This window comes from Hetaerina americana, unplaced genomic scaffold, assembly GCF_022747635.1.
Source record: "Hetaerina americana unplaced genomic scaffold, ioHetAmer1.1.p SCAF_3, whole genome shotgun sequence".
NCBI classification, from domain to species: Eukaryota; Metazoa; Arthropoda; class Insecta; order Odonata; family Calopterygidae; genus Hetaerina; species Hetaerina americana.
This window is the reverse complement of record NW_027286874.1, coordinates 83261337-83270457: the sequence shown is the minus strand read 5'-3', so window position 1 is coordinate 83270457 and position 9121 is coordinate 83261337.

The following is a 9121-nucleotide window of genomic DNA, read 5'->3' as shown; positions in this document are numbered from 1 at the left end:
CTCCTTCTGGCATCACTAGTAGAACTATTTAATTGTGTACATTGAATAACAGCTCCAGAACTTCTTGGCTTGATGTTGCGGGAAGGTTTTGAGTAGGGCTTTCAAACTCAGAACTTCTCATGTAGTTTCTTCAAAATTACAAGAAAAATATCTCACTAAGTCAACAGTCATTAAAAATGGAAAAACTAATATGCTCATATTTTAATCACATAGTAAAGTCATGGTGATGAAGTGTAATAAGGGGAAAGTAACACTGTAGCTCAGGAACCTGGATACAGGATTTAGGAGGAAGGAGGATTCTGTGAAAGGGGAGAGTGATGAGGTGAATAATATCTTACGAGTTTATGTTTAGAGATGAGGGTCAAATGATATTACAAAGCAATAATTAATTGAAAAGATCTATAAAACGAAAATCAAGGCCAAAGAAAATTGTGCCAACTTGAGCATGGCTGCTGTAGGCACTGGCATGGCAGCAGAGGACCAATACTGACTGCAGTTGTTATGGAAGTACCTAAGTACTGCTATTCAAAATAGTATTTTTTGCCTAGATGGCATTTTAGTAAATTTAATGATGGTGCTTTAAGTGTTCTGGCCATTATGATGAGTCTGAAAATGATGATTTTCCTAAGTTCAAAGAGATGAAATATTTACAATGAATGCATGAATATAAAAACAAAATTATATAGAGTGGGTATTAAATCATTTGTTTTATATAATTGAGTAGATACATTATGATCTCATTGTCCTTAAAAATAAAGGTTAAACTAACTTCCATTATTCACTGTAATAAATTCCAATTTAACAATATGCATATATAGTATTAAGATAATGCTATGGAATTTTCAAATTTGATATGCCATTATATGCCAATTATTATGCCATATGTCCATTGCATATATTTACTAAAATCTCATCTTGAAAAAAGTCTCCTACTGAATCACACATCTTTCAGACTTCAAGCCTATAGGTCCCCAGGTTGAGAGTGAAAACCAGCTGATAGGGTATTTGGCTGAGAATCAATGGATTATGAAATCTAGTAAAAATAAAATGCTGTTTTGTATCAAACCAATCCCAAGCTTTAAAAAAAATATTGTTTACCGGCTATTAAAATAATTTTTCCTCCTCTTGTCCCCCAAAAACATCCTGATTAAGAATGAAGTTGAAATCCACATGAAATGTAAGATGAACTGCATGTATGCACTTCCATTATGTGCATGCAATGTGAAACCAATACACACAGACATAGGACATTTAATACATTTTGAAAAAATTAAATGTACATTTTATGCAGTATGGCACGGCATGGGAAATGAACCTAATAATTACTAAATGACCACTTTGGAAAGGAAATATTTTCAAAAGATTTTTGCCTTGGATGAAATGGAATACGTAATATTTAGGAATTTTTACAGTTTTATTAAGGATCCTTTTGTGATATTTAGTGGAATACCATTATAAATTACAGAGGTAGCTAAAAGGGGTCTTGTTGATGGGATGAATGGCTAATATAATTTGTGCATAGATCACCTTTTTGTGATTAATTCTTCATTTGTAATCATGATAATTTTTTTATTGAGATTACAATTTACTGTTTTTTTGTAGAACTTGGCCCTCATAAAAACTCATTTTCTCTGTTTACAATAATGAGAAAACAGTTACCTTTCCAGAACAAATAAAATAGCTTTTGATTAGATTTCTTTCTGCTTTCATAAGTATGAGGGTTATGAATTGTGTTACTTGAGCACTGCAAAAATTAAGACACCTTACTGGGATAAACAATTAAGCAATAGTTATTTTCACAACAATGCTCTAATTGCACATTCCATATCCCTCATACTTATAAAATCAACATAACATTTATTTACAGTTAATGAATACTTAAAGCTATTTTTACCTAGATTCTCAGGCCATCTCACTTCCAACTCAGTACACGTCATCCTGATTTCTGGATGGGGTTGTATAGTGTAAATCGATTCATTAAACTAATTATGTGAATCGCATGAGATTACCCCTGTAACTTGGCTCATTTTTCTGAGGTGGGTTGGATACATATCAGGGACTTCAATTGGAGGAAATCCGCGATATTCCCGTAGGAGATAATAAACTGGTTTATTTTCCCAAGAAATTAGTAATCATATTAATTTAATCAATTTCGAGTGAATTACATTTCATAAGCATGGTTATCAAAACCGTAGCACTATCTGTGCAGTATTATTTACATATTAACTATAAAACGATCCATATAGATAAGGGTTGTTTTTTAATTTTGCAGCAGGTACTTGCAAATAAAACCTGCACCCAAACTCGTGACAATTTTTACGAAATAATTCCTTTGGTATTCGGCATCTTATTTTTTCATCTTTCTGCATACTTGAAAAATAACTGGCATTGAATCAAAATTTAACAATTGGCTTGAAAAGCTCAAAATTACGAATGAAAATGTACTCAACTTCGCAACCCTCTAAATTCACTGATGTCCGGTGTATTTCGATCGGGTCGGCAGTAGGTCATGTGATGGGACCGCCGCAGCTCAGTTGCCTTGAGATTCTTCGATCGGATCAAGGAACTAACGTCAATCCCTGCCATTGCAGACGAAGCGGTCAAGAATTCATCACCGATAATGATCATGTATCATCATCAGCGTATCTCCGAAATGAATTTCAAAACCGCAAACCTTTTACCAAAGAATTCCAATTTCGACCGGGGCAGTAAAATAGTTAGGCAACAGAGCGATAAAGCATAAGGGTTCTTTTCTATGCCGAAAGGGAAGAATGATAGCAAATGTTTTATTTTGTCATTACTTAAGCAGCTGCTTCACGATTTTCGCAATAACGTATTCGCCTACGGGAGAGGGGAGACACCTTCTAGTAGTACTGGGCCCTAAGGCGTATGGAATTAACGCATCAGGATAGGGTATCCAATCGCTTTCCCTGTGCCGCCTTTAGTTTCCCAGGAAGAACTGGCACCCAAAAAACCATAGCTTGGTTATACTGAAGTTGCCCCGATGAGTGCTCGGGAGTCGAACCCGGACCCTCGATCGATAGATAAATCCTCTACCCCCTGCATTACCACGTCCCCCAAGAATAGTATCAATCAGCTATTTCGAATATTGTAACAAATATTGTCTTGTGTGAAGCATGATTCCCAATGAGCGAAAACATGAATTCATTGAAATTTTAACATGTAGACAAGTTTACTGGGATATTAAGCTTTCAGGGCCGAGCGTTTAAATATTTGCATGAGACGCTGGTCGGGTAACTGACCAATTAAGTGGCATACTTATTCTCAAACTCTCAGGTTGTTCCATTGGACATGGTTTCTGTGCAAAATTAGGTAGTTAGGAACCCAGAAATTTGATGACTTGAAGTTGAACCATCTTCAGAAACGCCAAGTACTTAGCTAACACAGAAACTAACGAAATTGCATCGATATCTCTTTCCTTTGGAAAAACTTTCGGCAATGCTTTTACACTATATATATCCCCTGCTTTCATTAGAGAGTGGTCACAGGATAGTTGTTCAAATGTTTTGTCAATATCGCGGGGTCTTTCGTAGTACCTTTTATCTTAGCAAAGAGAGCGCTAGTGAAGCTCCTAATCTCCGAAGAATATCCTTGAGTGGATTTAGAAGCCCCCAGCCCTTACAACAGCTGGCGATAACTCTTTCATAATATCAAGATCGTCAATCGGTCTATTTTATCCAGCTGGTTTGTCAATTCGCTGGACTGATACCCGCATTTTTTTTGATTTACCTGCTGCATTTTTCCAAAATAATTTGGACCCTATGTTTAATCTGATTATTCTATTTTTTCATACCCTGCATGAAAATTTTTAAATATATCGACGCACCATTCCGACTAAACTGAATGTTTTAAGAGTTAGTAGTCATCTTCAACAGTGTCAGACAATTATGCGACCTCAATTCTAGGAGTCTCTGATTCGATACAAAAAAATCCTGAAAAGCATTTTCCTCTTATTTTTAGGTATTAGAGTTCTCTAATTACAAAAAGGTCTGCATATACCTCACATCTCGAGTCAAAACATAATGAGATAGCAATTGCCACATTAAACATGATGCAGCATGTTCAAAGGAATCATCCACGGGAGTCCATCGAATAATATTTATACATGTTTACTATACTTACCTCTACTTGAGAGCAATGTGGAAACCTTTGTACTTCATTTTGCCTAACTCTGTGTTTACATTCTTCCATTTTCTTCTCTTATCCATCTTTGTAATCATCTCATCCGCGATCCATTGTTTCCTTGTCTTCCCATTAACGGTTCCTACAGTTTTATTTGCGGCTTTCGATATCCTTTTTTTGATATATTACCATTTTTCCTCGATTATACTAGATTCTTTACTCTCATCCGTGATTTTCTCTACAGCCTGTTGATATTCCTTCCTTTTCAATCCATTTAATGCTACAGCATTCCATTCCCTAACCCGGCGCCCCTGTCTTATCTTTTTGAAACGGACGCTACACTTCATAACAACTAAAATGTCGTCTGGGTCCGCATCCGCTCCCGGGAAGCTGTGCGAATTGATCACACTGTTCATAAACATGTGCTTAACCATAATATAATGTAACTGATACCTTTCTGAGTGACCTGGCATTTTTCATGTATGCCTACATCTCTTGTGGTGTCAAAACCAAGTGTTGATGATGCCTCACCCCTGTTTTTTCTGCTTTAACCCCGCGGTCATTCATCATACCTAAACCGTAGTCCCCTACCTCATCACCATCTCTTCCTTCGCCTACCGTCGCATTCCAATCCCGCATCACTATCGAATGTCTCCCTGCAGGAACACACGCGAATACGTCCTCTAACTGATCGTGTATCCCAACGACTTCTTCCTCCTTATGATTGCTTGGTGGTACGTAAACCTGAACAATGACTAAGTTCGTCGGTTCCGCTTTTATCTCTTCTAATAATATTCTATCTGTTGCTTGTTCTACGTTGACTACGCTTCTTCCTACCTCTTTATTTAATATTATGGCAACCCATCGGTGGCTCTTGTCCCCACCGCTGTATATTATTCTATAATTATCACTCGAGTAATCCCCGCTATCCTTCCATCTCACATAATAATATGCGGAAGAGACAATAACGCTGCCGAATTAACTTGGAGATCTCATTGGAAATTGTACATAAGACGCCCTGAATGTTACATACATATTCAAAATATAACCCAGAAACTTACCCGAGTTGCTGGTGACTACCGAATCGTAACCTTCCCAAATTTCGATTGCTGCCAGCTCTCCTTAATCCTACATTTATTTGGTGTGATCAAAGCAAACCCTAAAATAGAGAAACTTTTGAAGAATTAAGCAATTTGGCAAGTTTCTGAGAATTATATTTTAAAAATTAATTTAGGATAATTCCACAATAGAGGAGATAACATAAAATACACAAATCGATTAAGCTTGCTCAGTAAGGGTCGCTCGACCAAATAATTGGAAAGAAATGTTACCAGCAATATAAATACAGTATCTATCATATCATTGTTTCATTTATGAGTTATTTTTTTAGGTTTTTATCCGTTTTTAATGGAAAGGATAATTTGAGCTCCTTTAGGCTAATTTTCAGGTTGACTATATAAAAAAATATTTCCTTAAGCCGTGAAATTTTTTTACACCACTGCAGAATTGAAAAGGGGGAATATTGAGATTGATGAGGCGATTTACGAGGAAAGTTAACCCTTCGCCAGTGATCAGACACACATTCCAAGTATTGAGGCGATCACATTTACGTGGGGGTATGTCCCGAATGGATTAACAAGGAAGTTAATCCTATTGCCATTCTCCTCTTTTTATTTTCATTGTAATGTAAAAAACCATAGCTTAAGGAAATATTATTTAATAGGATCGTTGGGTTATGAAAAAGTCGTTAGAAAAAGTTCTTATTGACGGCTTTGTTTTCTACAAACCTGCTTCACTTTCCTACATAATCCCCGTTCACTTAAAAGCACTTTTCGTGAGACCCCACCAGTTTCTTTAATCCCTCAGCATAGAAGTTTGCCGCCTGGGAATCGGACCAATTGACAACGACGAGTTCCTTGTCGATTCTAACCACTGTCCACAAAGTGCTACTATTACGAGTGCAAGTAGAGGAAATGGTCACTAGGTGCAAGGTCGGTGAATGATCCAAAGTCCATAAACGCTCTTCCAATCAACGTTCTTTGCTATTTGTGTTGATGAGCATTTTCGGTATGCACATTGCACACTATTTTTGATATCCAAGATTTTCATGACAATCATGTAATAATTGCGTTCAGTCCGAAAAGCGGGAAATTTATCAGTCAAAGGACTAACCGCCACTGGATCGCAGTTCTTGGTCCACTTGTTGAACTATACTGGGCCTGCCACGGCGTTCTTCATTAAGCACATTTGAGCGGCAATTTTCGAGGTCCTGACACCATTGTCTAACCCTTCCCTCCATCATTACGGTAAGTCTACAAACTAGGCACGTTTGGCAATGAATTTGGATAGTTGATGACCCTTTTGTACACAAACATTGAATTACAGCACGCACTTCCAATTGGCGGGAGCAACGATTTCCACGGACATAACAATCTGAATCAATCGACGGGCAAACGACTTCTGAATCAAAACAATGACTTCAGTGGTTTCGGAAACAATCAATAGATGATAATGAAGCGTGCAACTTGGTTCTGACCGAATATTTAAATACGAGAAAACGGCCCTTACTTTTGGAATGTGCTTCGTAATTTTTATTTTAAATTAGTATGCTACAGTGCGACTGGTAGCATCATAATTTGTCATTTAGTGAAAGTAACGGAAATTACTCTGAAGATATTTTTCAATTTGGCGAATTTCTTCCCAAATACTTGTGTTTATCCTGTAGCCATTGGTTTTCCCTAAAGGCTAAATGTTATAAATGAATGACTTGTGCATGGATGTTCGCACAAAACTTTGCGAATCAAACAGACACACACAACACACACACCTTGTCAGAGTATTTTCCCTCTAACCACATGGAAAGTCTTGGACTTAACTCCAAGATACACAGTAGAGCCTCGCTAAACGAGCACATAGCACAGTGAGTAATTTGCATTACGAGAAAACAATTGGTCCTGAAAACGACTCTCTCTCTCGCCCGTCGCACCTCGAACATCGAGTAATTTGCCGTACAAGCAAAAATATCGGTCCTGAAAACGACTCGCTTTAACGAGCAACTTTTCGCATAACGAGTGACGAGAAGAGGGGAAATCCCGCATTAATGGCGCACCTGCCACTGCAGTATGCCTCTAGCATTCGTGTCGCGAGCATCTTGACGTCGCTTGTGATCACACATTTTTCCAAACTTGTACACAAACATAATATTAGTGATATTTTGTGCAAAGTTTAATGATATTGTGTGCAGTTTTACAAATGACCCGAATAAAAATCCACAAGAAAGCCAAAAGGGAATAATTAAATACAATAACAGCAGAAATGAAAAGTAAAATCATTGAAAATCGGGAACAAGGTGCGAGCGTGGCTGATCTGGTACACGCCTGAGCAATCGGTCGACATCAACGATTGGCCTTATATTGAAGAAAAAGGAAGGAGATAAATGTTTCAAATAAAGTGAGCATAATTTGTAAGAAGGGGAAAGCGATTTTCGCCGACCTCGTTAATAAGATGTCAGGGTCATCGGCGGCCGAACAAGTATTTAAGGGTAGGCGTTCGTGGTTCGAGAAGCTCATAAGAAGATCAGTCATTCACGGCGTTGTGAGGTATGGTGAAGCAGCAAGCTCCGAGTCAAAGGTCGCAGAGAATTTTATCGGTGACCTCAAAAAGCTCGTAGGCTCTGAGGGTTACCTGCAACAAAATGTTTTTAATTGTGGCGAGACGGTTTTCTTCGGGAAGAAGATGCCAAAGCGAGCCTATATTTGTGCAAATAACAATTAAAGAGAATGCAATGCCCGACCACAAGGCAATGAAAGGCTGTCTCACTCTACTATTTTGCACAAATGCGAGCGGCGATTTGAAAATCAAACCCTTGTTTGTTTACCATTCACAAACTCCGCGGACCATGAGATGTGGAGGTGACGGGAAACTTAAGTATCGTGCCATGCGTAAGACGCATCGCCCTAATAAAGCTGTGACGATGCGAGCCATGAATTAATATAACGATCATTCTGAGTCGCAATTTTACTAAATTTTGAAGCCTCGGTGAAAACAAATACCTCTAAACAGGATTCCAGTGAAAAGGAATTAAGTGCGTATCATAAATAATTAACAATTTATTTAAATTATTTTTTGCTTTTACAAATCGAGTTCGTATTCCCGGTTGATTCATTTCGCGATGGAAGAAAGGGTGAACTTGATCCACGATCTTAAACATTGTATACACAATTTTCTTTGAATAAACCTTGTACATGATTTATTTTTTTCCGCATGGAACGCATTATCGTATTTTACATTTATTTACCTGCAAAAAGTTGTATCACTAAGCGAGCGTTTCGCTTTACGAGAAAGATCGCGAAACGTATCATGCTCGTATGATGAGATTCTATAGTGTACAGAATATGAGATATATTAGGAATTACTACCATTACATGGAAAATGATATAAACTGCGCTAATGCCAGGTAAATCGTAACTACACATGAATGATTCTTTCCAGTATTTGTTCCTCGGTGAGGTGATGGCAACAGGGCCATCCTGCTTAAGCCGATACTCGTTGACTATAATCTGCTGGTCGTGACATACTGATTAGAAATGAACTGATGAAGACCAGGAGTGTTTTTTCTGTCGAATCGTAGGTGATTGACCCATGCCTTAAAAATCGAGTGAAGTGCACTGAAAGTCACCTTCACACCCTGGCTTGCTATGCAAGAATACACTAAGTATCGGCTGCTGTAGGTAGTCTGCAATGTGCATCACACTTACACTGAAGAGAGCAATGTCTAATCAGCCGTGACATAGGTGAACCTGGTGAAGGATTCACCCTGACACAAAACACGAGGGAAAAGCAACTAGCCCAAACATTACACACGCCTGCAATTCTGAAGAGCTTTTGCCCAAAAATGTTCTAATTCATTGAGTTTCCCAGTATGCTGGATAATCTAATATTGAGCAGGTAGATCATAGAATTTTATTGGTATTATACC